At 50.1% G+C, this 14,200-nt stretch overlaps 1 protein-coding gene across 6 annotated transcripts in view; it reads right to left on the bottom strand.

Annotated features, from left to right (window-relative positions):
- The window catches only part of Podn (podocan), a 35,785-nt gene extending 29,210 nt beyond the window's left edge, over nt 1-6,575 (bottom strand). For 2 of the 6 annotated variants that reach the window (XM_057784027.1, XM_057784026.1), the window contains exons 1-3: nt 6,103-6,575; nt 3,963-4,078; nt 1,605-1,665 (exon numbers count right to left, since the gene is read on the bottom strand). The gene's annotated coding sequence lies outside the window, so the exon portion shown is untranslated. The remainder of the gene's footprint in view (nt 1-1,604; nt 1,666-3,962; nt 4,079-6,102) is intronic. The other 4 variants (XM_057784025.1, XM_057784023.1, XM_057784024.1 and 1 more) reach the window with 4 other exon arrangements.
- Between the last annotated feature and the right edge of the window lie 7,625 nt (nt 6,576-14,200).

The following is a 14,200-nucleotide window of genomic DNA, read 5'->3' as shown; positions in this document are numbered from 1 at the left end:
GTGGTCGTCAGTACACAAGTCAGGCTGGGTCTGCCCCACCACTCCTTGGGAAATGCAGCCAAGCAGCAGCTAGAAGGGTCTGACCAGAGCCTTTCTCTGCAGGATTAGGGAACCTGGGAAGTTGGCAGTGACTCTGGAGGCTGAGATGTGGAGATCAGTGTGTGACTTTGGACAGTTTGGAAACAGTCTAAACTTCAGTTTCTTATCTGTCCGAAAGATGATAACAGAAGCGTCCTCCGTGGGCACTCCCTAGGTCAACGAGGGACACACAGTAAATGCTTAACAAATGAACAAACATGAATTTCTCCCTTCCGTTCTCTCTCCAGTGCTTCTCAGCCTCCCTAATGTTTTGATCTTTAATACAGTTCCTCCATGTTGTGGTGAACCCTCAAATGTCAAATTATTTTCATTGCTACTTCATCACTGTAATTTTGCTACTGAGTCATAATGCAAACATTTGATATGCAGGATATCTGATATGTGACCTGTGTGCAAGGGCTGTTTGACCCTCTAAAGGGGTCTCAACACACAAGTGAGAACCACAGCTCTACTCCACAGCAGGTCAGCCCCCCAACCACCTCATTATCCACTCTAGCACCCCCTCTTCACCCCATCCCATATGTGGTGGTTTGAGTAGGTGTAGCCCCCATACACTCATGTGTTTGAATGGTTGGCCCATAGGGAGTGGTGCTATTAGGAGGTGTGGCCTCGTTAGAGTAGGTGTGGCCTAAAAGGAAGCATGTCATCATGGGGGCGGGCTTTGAGTTCTCATATATGCTCAAGCTACACCCAGTGGCACAGCTCACTCCTTGTTGCCTGTGGATCAAGGTGTAGAATTATCAGCTACTTTTCTGGCACCATGTCTGCCTGAATGTTGCCATGTTCCACGATAATGGACTAAACCTCTAAACTGTAAGCCAGCCCCAATGAAATGCTTTCCTTTATAAGAGTTGCTGTGGTCAAGGTGTCTCTTCACAGCAGGAAAATGCTAAGACACCATGTCTAGAATCCACTTGGCCTTCATGGTCTGGCTGGTCCCAACCCATCAGCCCTAGATGGGCTGCAGAAGATGTCTAGTCCACTAGCCATCCTGACTCCCATTGCTGCTCTAGCCCTGGGCCCTAGAGACAGAGATGAGAGAGATCACATGTCCGTCCTGTCTAGAGTAGGTGAGACCATAAACCATAACCTGCTCAGATCTGGGTGGCAGTCTTCCCTTGGAGGACAAGGTATCCTAGGGAAAGGTAGGGAGAAGAGGGTAATAGCTAGATTCCTTGACCATATATATGACTCACAAGGCCTACTTGAGTCCCAGCCCACTAGTCTGGCAGAGCCAGGGAGCCCAGCAGATGCCCAGCTCTTAGGTGCCAGAGATCAATGAGCAGAAGTGAATGAGTGAATGACACTGAAGGCAGCCTGGTTCTCCATTCCCCCCCACTACACCTCTACAGATCATCAGCCTCCCCTCCCCCACAGCTGATTCCACAGTCTTCTGGCCAGAGCAGACTTGGGGAGGTGGGGATTAAGCCTCAAATTTACTCAGAGCAGGAGGCCAGGGATGGATGCGGGAAAGGCGCTGGGCCTCACATATACAAGGTACTCACTGGACAGGCTGGCTTTCTTCCCTCACCTTTGGCTGGTCTCCATAAAAATCCACAAGCTTATCTGCACAAATACATAATTTATATCAACATTCTGAACCACACTGAAAATGTTTTCTTCACTACTTCAGAGATCAGAGAGCAGAGGCCTGCGGGGATCAGTCAGTGTAATAGCTGTTAAGGGGCTACACTGAGCTCCAGGGCTTCTGCACTGCCCCAGGCTGCTCTTGTGGGGGCCAACCACACCAGGCTGGATCCTCTGTGGAAGTCTGGGGCAGGCTCCTGGCTGAGAGGTTCATGATGCCCTATCTCCTCCTGTAGATACTGGCTACCACATGTGGCTATGGAGCACTTAAAGCATGGTTAGTCCATGTTCAAACAGGCTTTACCACAAAATTAAGTTTATCTGGTTTTTTGTTTTGTTTTGTTTTTTGAGACAGGGTTTCTCTGTGTAACTTTGGAGCCTGTCCTGGAATTCACTCTGAAGACCAGGCTGGCCTCAAATTCACAGAGAGTTGCCACTGCCCGGCAAATTTATCTGTCTTATTTTACTTTTAAAAAATTATTTGGGCCGGGCGGTGGTGGCGCACGCCTTTAATCCCAGCACTCGGGAGGCAGAGGCAGGCGGATCTCTGTGAGTTCGAGACCAGCCTGGTCTACAAGAGCTAGTTCCAGGACAGGCTCCAAAACCACAGAGAAACCCTGTCTCGAAAAACCAAAAAAAAATAAAAATAAAAATAAAAAATTATTTGGGCCAGGCATGATGGCACATGCCTTTAATTCCAGCACTCGGGAGACAGAGGCAGGCAGAGCTCTGTGAGGTTAAGGCCAGCCTGGTCCACAGAGCAATTTCTAGGACAGACAGGGATGTATAGTAAGACCCTATCTTTAAAAAAAATAAAATAAAAATTGGTTGGGCGGTAGTGGTGCACACATTTAATCTCAGCACTTGGGAGGCAGGGGCAGGCGGATCTCTGTGAGTTTGACAGGATAGCCAGGACCACACAGAAAAAACCTTGCCTCAAAAAACCATAATAAATAAATAAATATAAAAATTAAAGTGTATGTGTATGTGTGTGTGTGAGAGAGAACACATGAGCAAGTGTGTATGAGAGTGAGCGTACATGTGAGTGTGTATGTGCACACGTGTGTGCATGTGTGTGTGCAGGCATGTGCACACCAGGGTTAGCGTGTGGAGGTCAGGGGTGTGTCTTCTCCTTCCATTCCTGTTTTAGGCCTCTACTGCATACTCCATGCTGGCTGGGCATCAGCTCCCAGACAATCTTCTGCCTCTGCCTCCCACTTTGCCATAGGAGTGCTGGGATTACAGGTGTGTCCCTCTGCACCTGTGGGTTCAGGGCTAGCACAGCTGGGGCTTTTACTCGCTGAGCCATCTCTCTGGCCTCTCATCTTAACATGGCTTCTAGAACACTTTACACTGCATTTGTGGCTAACATCATGTTTGTTCAACAGTGTTGCTTTAGAGTCTGATGATAAAATGATGAGCTATACAGTCAGGTAAACTGAGTCACCCGAGAGTTGAGGGGTGAGGTGTAGCGTTCACAGAGGCTCAGAGAAAGCATAGCCTTGTCATAGACATCTTCCTAGAGGAAGTGAAGCCTAGACTAGGCATTCTGATGGGCAAGCATCAGGCAAGAACGAAAGAGGGTCGGTGTGTGTGAAGGCCTGGGGTCCAGACAGTCCATGTGGAGAGCTCCACAAAGCTCCCTGGGCTGTCCGTGGCAGGTGGCAACTGGGAATGACACAAGCAAGCACAATGGACACAAGTCCAGGGCAGGTTAGCCTTGCCTGGTTTCTGGAAGATAAGGAGCTATTGATGTGAAGAGAACAGGCTGTGGAAGGTTGGTTGTGAGCAAGGCTGTGCAAGGGATAAAGAAGCTGAAGGACTGGTGCAGGGATGGAAAGCAAGGACTAGATTCCAGAGCCAGACAGAAAGAATGAGCACAGCTGGGAGCAGATGCTCGGAGCCCAGCATCACCTCCTGTATTCAGGCTCACTGAGTCCCTACTCTTTTTTGAGCTATAGCTTGCTGGACCAAGAGAAAGCCCAGGAATAGGCATAAACTATGTTCCTAATTTGCAAGCTGGAAATGCAAGTGCAAATGCCTCCCCCAACTATTACCCACCCCCAAAATCTCAGACTCCTCAGCAGCCCTACCCTAGAGGTCCTAGATTTGTCCTTCAAGATTAGGCTGAGCCTCCCCTTATTCTGGGAGTTGAATGAGTTTATGGAAAGGCAGAGAAGAAAGAACTACAATGTCGTCTGTTCAGACTCCATTTTATAACCTAGTATAATAAAAATAATAATAAATAAGAATCAGGAGCTGGAGTGATGGCTCACCTGTTAAGAATAGTACTCCAGTTGCAGAAGATCTGAACCCAGCACTCACTGGGATGGCTTACAACCACCTATACCCCAGCTCCAGGGGTTCTGATACCTCTGGCCTCTGCCAGCACCTGCACACACAGACACATTGTTAAAAATAAGTCATAACCAGGAGGTGGTGGCATGTGCTTTAATCCCAGCACTCGGGAGGCAGAGACGGGTAGATCTCTGAGTTCGAGGCCACCTTAGTCTACAGAACAAGTTCCAGGACAATCAGGGCTACATGGGAAAACCCTGTCTCAGGGGGTAGGGTGGGGAGTCTTAGACAAAAGAAGAAAAACAATGCCATGATGGCTCGGCCAGTAAAGGCTCCTGCCTCCAAGTCTGGTGATCGGAGTTGGAATCCTGGACCCACATGGTAGGAGATAACCAATTCTGGCAAGTTGTCCTCTGACTTCCACACGTGTTCTATGGAATGTGTATAGATAGATACAATCGATGCATAGATAGATAGATAGATAGATAGATAGATAGATAGATAGATAGACGATAGATAGATGACAGATCGATAGGTAGATGATAGAATAAATTTTAAGACTAGAACTGACATTTTTCTTCCACCCATAGCCCTGAGATGGTCTTGAAGGCTAAGTAGGAGTTCCCCAGGTGAACACGGGGAAAGAAAAGCCCTCCAAGCAGATGGACAGCCTGGGTGGGGTGTGACATAAGGACAGGAAAGAGGTGGGTGTGTTTAAGCAGGGTAAACGAGGACTAGAAATTAGGGATGGAGACACACGTTGCCAAGGGCATCAGCCACCATGCCAGGGTGCTGGTGATAGGGAGCCATCAGGATTCCAGTAGGTCGTGATCAGCACTCTGTGTGTGACTCCACCAAGCCTACAGGTGCCACTTCCTACCCAGGATTCAGACAGAAGGGACAAAAAGTACCCACTCATGGTGCACAAAGTCACCGAATCTGACACTTCTTACCTTGCAGACCGAAGACTGGGCCCAGGGCTCCTAGAGTATACAGTAGGAGGCAGGGCTCCAAAAGTATACAGTAGGAGGCAGAAGCCCCAGCCCAGCCATTGATGAGCTTCCCAGGGCAGCCCAGGCCCTTCCCAGGGGTGTGTGCTGATCATTTTGGCTTTCATAAGATGAAAGGGAGAGGTAGAGGAAAGACCCATCCAGCGGTCCTCCCAGCTCACACCCCTGGTGCCTCTTCGTGCCTGGCAGAGCGCAGTCTCACCTTTTCCAGCAGACGCTCATGTTGCTACTGCCCATCCTTTTGCCATCTCTTGCGCGCCTGCCTCCTAGCCCTAGCCCTGACTGCACACTCCAGGAGCTTAGGCTGCAGCTGCCTTCCAACCCAGGCCCCAGCGCAGAAGCCCCAAGCCGACCCCACCCCCTTCTTCCACCTGACTGCCGGTCAGGTATTCCAACTCCGCACGCCCAGTGCCCAGTGCGCCACCCCACCCCTTCGCGCCCCATTCCCGCCTGAGGACGACTGTGCTTTTCGCTCTGCCCCTTTCTGTCCTGCTGGAAGTAGTAACTGCCTACACAGACAGTGGGGTTGTGGCCAGAGCGCATGGCACTGTACTAGACCGCACAGAAGGTCAAGATTCTTGCTCGCCTGTGCACCTCACCTGTCCACGCACCCTAAAGATTGATTTCTGCCTGCTGTGCTTGCTTGTCTGTAAAGAGGTCTGTGTTGGACTCGGTGGAGCCCCTGCTGAACTGACGTGGAAAGTCGCGGGATGTCCTGGGCCCAAGTTCTCAGTGCAGAGGGCCGGACCCCTTCCCAGTTCCACCTGCCCCCACAGTCCCTGTCACCCACCCGCGTGCCTCCACTTCCCCTCCCCATCCGCTCGCAGATTCTTTCCAGATGTGCGCAGCGGGAGGAGCCCGAAGGGTGGGATCAGACTCTAGCATCGAGTAGAAAAAGCTCCCTCTGTCCCCCTGATCCCGCAGGGGTCGCCCCCCTGCGCTGTGTGTGTGCCTGACCGTGCTCCTGCGCAGGGTCCACCGGACAGGGAGGGATGCGGCGACCCTCCCCGGCAGCAGCGATGGGCACCGAGCGGGAAGTCAGAGTGGGCTGCCCGGGCGCGGCCCATGGCCCGTGGTCCCTCGGCCCACCCGTCCGCCGCGCCCCTACCTGCTGCTGCGCCCGCGCTGTGGGCGGAACAGGCTCCCGGGTGTCCGCTGCGCTCCGCGGCCGCGGGCTCCTGTCATTCAAGTCGCGCCGTGCGCGCAGCGAGGCCAAGTTTTGTTGTGGGTTCTCTCTCCCCGCCTCTCCCCCGGCCCCCGCCCCGCTTGCATCTGCCGGACACGCCGGCCTCTCCCGACACAGGCGCAGGGTCCCGCCGGGCGCGGGGAGGGAGGGAGGGCCTGCGCCCAAGGCGCCGGGCTTGGCGAGGCCCCACTTCCCGGGAGCCCGCGCCGCCGCCCCGGCCCCTCTCCGCCCCTGCGGACGCCGCACCACGCCTCCCCGGACCCGGGCCAGGCGGGTGCCTCCCGCGCACCACGTCCCACTGCCAGCCTGCGCGGTGGGGCCGCTCCCCACTCAGGCCCCCGCACCTGAGCAGAGCCCGAAGGCTCCTTCAGCCACTGCCTCCGCGCTCAGCTTCTTCCTCATGCCTGGGAGGATTTTGCAACCATTCCAGGCGCAAATGCCTTTCTGTTCCCTCTCCCACCCTGGGGTCCCGGGCTGTGGCTAACGCGGCGCCAGCCAAGACCCTGCTGGACCCCTTCCCGACACAACTCCTTGTTCTCCGCCCCACCATCCGCCCTCATTCCGTTGGCCCTGGGCCAACAACTTGGTGAACCTTGAAGGATGGTAAATTAGGCCGGGAGTCTTCGCGCACACAGGTCCTAGTCACAGAAAGACAAGGGGGCGAGCAGGGAGCACTTACGGCACCATATTGCTCCCAGGAATTGAAAATGGTTTCAAGGAGAGGCGCATTAAGTAGTAGCAGCTGAAGCAACAGTGTTTGGCGCCAGGGGCTTCACGGTGGAAAGGCGGTGGGATGGATTTGGGTGCTACTTGGAACCTCCGCTGTGAAACAAACCTTTCAAAAGTGCTCTGGCCTTTGGGCAGGGCTCACCTGACTCTCGGAGAGGGTTGAGGATAACAAATCAGATGTGGAACCACTTGGCCTCCTAAACCGCCAAAGACAAGGGTCTGGTAAAGATCTTTCACTCTTGCTCTGCCGGCATTCTATTCCCATCTCCATGTCTTAGTCTCTAATCCTCACAGGACAGCAAAGGAGACTATTTGTCTAACAAATAGTAAGGGCATGGCCTCTGCCGGACTGTGTAACTGACATTCCCACTCAGCTGGGGATTCTGGCCCATCTACCCATCTCAACAGCCCTCTGTGATGCGAACAGGCAGGTAGGTGAATAGGAAGACCAGAGCCCGTATTTGAACCCACGACCATCTGTTTCCATTACCTATCACCGAAGAACTTACAAGAATGGGAAAGGGAAATATTTTGCCTTCTTTGGCCTCAAATTCCTCTCTGAGCTCAAGCTCGAATGTTGGTATGATTCACAGGGTTGGACCGAGCCCAGCAGAGACGCATCTCGTGTTTTCTGGACAGGGCCTAGATTCAAGCGGAGCTAAAAGAACTGGTTGTTATTGGCCTGTTTACCCATGAACAAGAGCATCAGCACACACTGAGGCTAATGAAGTGCAATCACTGTCCTTGAATATCCCATCCTCCTGGCCCTGTGGGGATGGAGCCACAGTAGACTATCCCGGGAAGGGCCAGGCACTTGGAACACTATGCACTCCCTTCCCTACCACCACAACTAGCTCTGCCAAGCCAGTGCCCACACACGCTTTATGTCTGTGTAGTGCTGAAGATACAAGCTCCATTACAGAGGCCAGGTCTGGGGGCATCATGCCTCAGGTAGAAAATGGAGATGATCCTGCTGCAGAAGCAGGCTTTCAGGAGGGATGAGGCACCTCTGAACCCACCGGTGCCGCTTCAGCTCCGCTGCACTTCTCAGTGTCAGCGTCTGTTTGGTCTGAGGTCGCTACAGTGCATGATGTCAAGTACAGGTTTTGGATAAAGACCTGGGCCCAAAGGAAAAACAATCGCTGTACACCAAAAACTGTCTACATTAAACAGAGAAATCCAGGACCCTGCACAGCACTGGACTCGTGGTAAGTAGCCAATAAACAATACCTGTTTTACAGAACTGGTACCCTGTCCTGACTAAACTCCAAGAGATGACCAATAGAAATGCAAAGACCAGTGTCATGGAGCATGTCTGTAATCCCAGGATTTGGGTGGCTGGGGCAGGAGGACAGCAAGCTTGAGACAGCTGGGCTACATGGTGAAATTCTATCTGAAAACGTGGTGGGATGAAGGGTTGGAGATATGATTCAGTGGGTAAAGTACCTTGCCACACGAGGGTGAGGACCAGGGTTCAGACCCCCAGAAGCCGAGGAGAAGCCAGACACTGCAGCACGTGGGTCTGCAATGCCAGTGTGCTCCAACCAGGAGACGGAAAGTAGAGACAGGAGAATCCCCAAAAGCAGTCTCAACAAGGTACACAGTGAGGCCTGACACTGGAGGTTGTCCTGACCCCCCCTACATTCACATTTTAGCCACCCCCATGCCTGTATTAACACACTAATAACAAACATATACGCAAAGATTTTAAAGATGACAAGTGTCGAGAAACAAACTCCTGAACCACCAGCCCGGGCGCCTTCTAATCAGAAACAAAAGGAAGCAACATAGAGGGGGGACAGCCATGAGACACAGAGCTGGGGCTGAAGGACGAGGAGTCTAGCGGAGGTTTGATGCTGAAAAGGAGAGAAAAAGAGCAACGAGCTATTTATCATAATTCATCAACCAGAGAAGAAAAGAATCCCTTCTACCCTGAGCTTAGGACTCAAGTCCTTTCCTTATCCAGGAGCAGCATCCTGAACACTGAGCTACAACAGGGCCCGGATCAAATCAGAGTGCTGTGTGGGTCTATGGAGTCTGTCTGGAAGTTTTTTTTATTATTGTTTTCATTAGTACTGGGGATTAAACTTGAGGCATTGTGTGCACTAGGCAAATGATCTACTGCTAAGCCCTCTTTAATTTTTAAAAAATTTATATATATATATATATATATATATATGATACAGGGTCTCATCAAGTTGCCCATCTTGAACTTTTGATATTTGCCTACGGCTTCTTAAGTAAGCTGATAGGCCTGCAACCATCACACCTGACTGAAGGCTCCTGACAGAGGCCGAGACTTGGGGCTGAGGAGATGGCTCAGTTGGTAAAGTGCTCACATGAAGACCTAAGTTCAATTTCCAGAACACACCCCAAAAAGTTGAGCATAGTGGCATGCATCTACAGTCTCAGAAATTGAAACGGGGGTGGGGTAGAGACAGGATCCCTGGGGCTTGCTGGCAGCTAGTCTAACTTAGGTGGTGAATTCAAGGTTCCCAGAGAGACATTGTCTCAAAACATAAATAAATAAGATAGGCTAGAGACACAGATCAGTTGGTAAAGTGTTTGCCATATAAGCTTGAGGACCTGAAGTTTGGGTCCCTGGTACCCATATGAAAGCCAGGCAAGACAGCACATGTCTGTAAGGCAGCCCAGTATTGTGGGGATAAAGACAGGCCAAATCCAGGAGCTCACAGGCCAATCAGTCTAACCAAATCAGTAAGCCTGAGGGACCCTGTATCCAAAACCATGCTGAAGAGAAATTGATGAAGACACCTAGAGTACAGACATGTGCACACACACAACTCATCAAAGAAGTAGAGAATGATGGGAAACCCACAGGCCAAGTCACATCAAAGAGGTCTAGACTCCTATGACATCTCACAAATATAAATTTTGGATTTGTGTATTTTTAATGTCCTCCACTGGGTTGAGCCCTCCAGGGCAAGAATCTTAAGTCATGTTGTGTGAGGTCTCAGGTAGAATGCCATATACCACCCCCAACATATACACACCAGAACGCCCACCCCTTAACCCCCACAACCTGAAAGCATGCTGCTATGTGACACAGAGGGTATTGCAGACATAGTGAGGAGCACGGATGTTTTCTCTGGAGAGAGAGCTTGCACTGGAGACTGAACGCAGGGCCTCAAACATTAGCCACATCTTCAGCCCAAGGTCATGGATTTTCTGAATTTCGTCATGGAAATTTATCTATCCATGCTGAGACATTCTGCAGGCTGGAGACAGAAGAAATGAAACAGAAGGGGCCTTCAAAAAGATGTGACATGTGCGGCTTCCACTAGCTTTAAAGATGAAGGAACTGTGAGGGAGGAAGGTTGTAGTTCTAGAAGATCAAACATCCACAGCCACCAGGGCCTGCAAGCCTGGAGCAGCTGGGAGCTGAATTCTGCCAAAATCCTGACCCATCCACCGGCAGACTCTCTGGTGATCTCCACATAACAGGCCAGGGCAGCAGTAACGCAGCTTCTAAGACTCCAGGCAAAGCAGCCAGGGCAACCAACCAGGTATCCTGAACCATGGTGGTGTTATCTACCCCTTATTTCGGGAAACTGTGTCCAGGGCACCCCGCTAATGAGGGCTGGGGGCAGAATTCAATCTCTGATCTTCAGGTTCCAGCCCAGGGAGACTCTTAAACAGGAAGAGTCAGGCAACACACCTCCCTCCGGCTGCCTTCACACTGAAAACTTCTGAAGATTCAATGTCTTTCAGAATCATGAACAAGTATAAAAAGTAAAGGAGACGAACAAGTCTTTCTGGCACACAGTAGTTTAGAAGACATCCTCAGAACCGGCCGTGAGTGAAAGGGTATGTTGCCCATTCCGACGGCCCTTCAGCCACAGTAAAGTCTGCCTTACAGTGGACGTCCTCAGGGTTAAGATGCCTCCGTGGTTGGGGCCTCTAATCCACTCACTGTCATTTTTATTGACAAGAAGTTCAACTGATTTTCTTTTTTAAAATATATTTATTCATTTTAATGAACTTACGAGTTTTTGACCTGCTGTATGTGTGCGTACCATCTCTGTACTTGATGCCCAGTGTGTCTGCTCTCCCTACCACTGAAGTTACAGACGGTTGTGAATCACGATGTGGGTGCTGGAAGAGCAAGAAGTGCTCTTAACTGCTGGACCAACTCTCCAGCCCTCAACTGATTTTCTCCTTCTGTCTTTCTTTCTTTCTTTCTTTCTTTCTTTCTTTCTTTCTTTCTTTCCTCCCTCCCTCCCTCCCTCCCTCCCTCCCTCCCTCCCTCCCTCCCTCCCTCCCTCCCTCTTTTCTTTTTTTTATTTCTTGGTTTTCAAGACAGGGTTTCTCTGTGTAATAGCCCTAGCTGTTCTGGAACTCGCTCTGTAGACCAGGCTGGCCTTGAACTCACAAAGATCCTTCCTCTGCCTCCCGAGAGCTGGGATTAAAGGTATGCACCACCCACCGCCCGGCAACTAATCTTCAACCAGATTTCTCATCCTATATTCTTCCCTTTACTTGTAGTAGCTAAGCAAACGTCCACCCTCGTTGGTCTTTCCTTGGCCCACATCTGTGAGCTGGCATCACACCCTGCCCTTGGGAATCATCTCAGCAAACCCAAGGCTTCTTTGAGCTGCCTAGGCCAACCACTCACATACTGTATCTTTGTGCCCATTTGTTTCCCTCCCAGTGAAGCCCCTACCCTTGACCAGACCTGTGTCCTTCATACTACAGAAGGTACCCCATCCTAACCAGTGAATTATAAAATACCTTGCAGGAGAAAAAAGGTTAGCATTGGGTAGTTGATTAATACTTACTTCTCTTCCTGTAACTTCTGCAACCTTGTTTTCTTTAAAGATTAAATTTTAATTATTTGTATATATGTATATGTGGGGGTGGTATACGCACGTAAGTGCAGATGCCGAAGAAAGCTGGAGACACTGGATCTCCCTGGGGCTGGAATTACAGACAATTGAGATCTGCCTGATGTTGGTGCTAGGAACCGAACTCAGCTCCTCTGTAAGCGCAGCACACAATCTTCACCACTGAGCCATCTCTTCAGCCCAATTTAATTTTTTTTCTCAGTGATGTGATTACTCCCAGAGCCTTGCACATGCTAGGAAAGCACTCTATCACCCCGCTACATCCCCAGCCCTTTTGCCTGCAATTTAAATAAACAGCACAGTATAATCAATTGTCCTCACTTAACTGTCCTTAATTGTTATGGCCATAAATGCAGCAACTATAAGTCAAATGTTTGCCATGTCTACATACCGCTGAAAACAGTAACGTGAGTATTGGCAGCAAAGACTTAAGAGAACTGACTTAAGACCTCCGCTTTGGGCAGTGAGTTTTGTTCTCTCTTTTCTTTTTTCCTTCCTTCCTTTTTTTTTTTTTTTTTTTAACATAGTTCTTCAAAAAGTCTGCCTAAAATCCCATACCAGATAAAACATCCAGCCAGATGGAATCAGACTCCACACTTCCCAAGAGCCAACAATCTAGCCCAATATTCTCTATTCTTACCAAGAATTAAAGAGCCGTGTGCTGCAGCAGTCTCCAGACACATAGAAGACCGGACTGTTCCAGAAGATTTTGTAACTCTCTACTGAGAAAAACTAAATTGGGCCAGACTTGGCTGTGGTTCCTGATAGCCCCGTAAATCTTTCAGGCCCCTCTTCGGCTGTTCAGCACAAATCCCTAATTCTTCCCCGTGTGGGTCCAACCCATGGAGTACAGCACATGGAGCACAGCCTGGCCGGTGGCTTCTCTGGTGAATAACATCTGCGGGCCTTGTTGTGTTCAGAAAGTAGCTGCCGCGCAGGTCAGCTAGAACCACGACATTTGGCAAAATCTCAGCCTCTGAATGTCATACTGAATTATTCTATATCTGTTCATTCAGCTACTGTTTAGTGACAGAGACAATTAAATTTTAATGGTTATTAGTCAGGCGTGGTGATGCATGCCTTTAATCCCAGTACTTAGGAGGCAGAGGCAGGTGGATCTCTGTGAGTTTAAAGCCAGCCTGGTCTACATATAGGGTTCCAGGACAGTCAGGACTATATAGAGAGAGACCCTATCTTTAAAAAAAAAAAAATTGATGGTTCTTAAGAAAAACGTAAGAATGCATATGGTCAATAAAGCAAACTGCCCTCAATCCTAAACCCAACTAATTATCTGGACTCAGACAATTCTCAGAATATCCCAGACCAGTAATTTCTTCATGTACAGAAACCGTTCTCAAATAACCTTAAATACGGCCTACTGAGCGCTAAAGCACACATGACATTTTACAGCCACATTACTAACCCTCATCCACCGAGGCACAATCACACCCAGATTTATTATTTATATGTGTGTGTGTCACGTGTATGGGTAGCCAAGGAGGCCAGAAGGCAGCACTGGAGCCTCAGGAACTGGAAGCCACCCAACGTGGGTGCTGGGTTCCAAACGTGGGTCCTCCAGTAGAGCAGCAAGTGCTCTTAACTGAGGCTCCAACTCAAGAAGAAAAAAAGCTTGCTGTGTGTGTTGCCTACATGTATGTATGTGAACCATATGTGCCTGCAGCGATCAGAAGACCTTGGATCCGCTAGAACTGGAGTTAAGGATGGTTCTGAGCCACTGTGTGGGTGCTGGGAACTGAATTGGGGTCCTCTGCAAGAGCAGCCAGTGTTAGCAGATGAGCCATCTCTCCAGCCCCTCAACTTTTCCCGAAAAGATATATTGCTTGTAGTCATGCTGTGTCAAGGTGAGTGAATGCCACGTGTGTGCAGGCACCCTAAGGGGCCAGAAGAGGGGGCCAGATCCTTTGGAGCCGGGGTTACAAGCAGCTGCGAGCCACCAGACACAGGTGCTGGGGTCTGAGTTTAGCTCATCTGTCAGGGCAGCAAGGGCTTCTAACCACTCTACCCCTTCTCCCTTCTTACAGAAGGTGAAACAAACGAGATCTTCACTTACTATTAGGTCAAGGTCACAAAGCAGTTTTCCCGCAGAGAGGACCAGACCACACACCTGACATACCCCTAAGTGTCCCACAACACCAGGCTCCTCTAAATGTCTCCTTGTCTACAGGTCTCAGACGAGAACACCATTAGCTATGGGCTTGGAGTTCCTGTTTGATTGACATACACAGGGGAAACCAGAATACTGACGGAACTAACTACCTTTTACAAAGTAGTTCACATCCTGAAAAGAACTCTTGAGCTGGCTGTGGTGGGCATACACCTGTTTATAATCCCGGCGGCTGGGCTGTGGAGGCAGGAGGATCAGGAGTACGAGGCCATCCTCAGCTACACAGTGAGTTAGGGCCAGC

The sequence above is a fragment of the Chionomys nivalis genome, chromosome 11 (assembly GCF_950005125.1).
Source record: "Chionomys nivalis chromosome 11, mChiNiv1.1, whole genome shotgun sequence".
Classification (NCBI taxonomy): domain Eukaryota; kingdom Metazoa; phylum Chordata; class Mammalia; order Rodentia; family Cricetidae; genus Chionomys; species Chionomys nivalis.
This window is presented reverse-complemented; position numbering and strand designations above follow the sequence as displayed.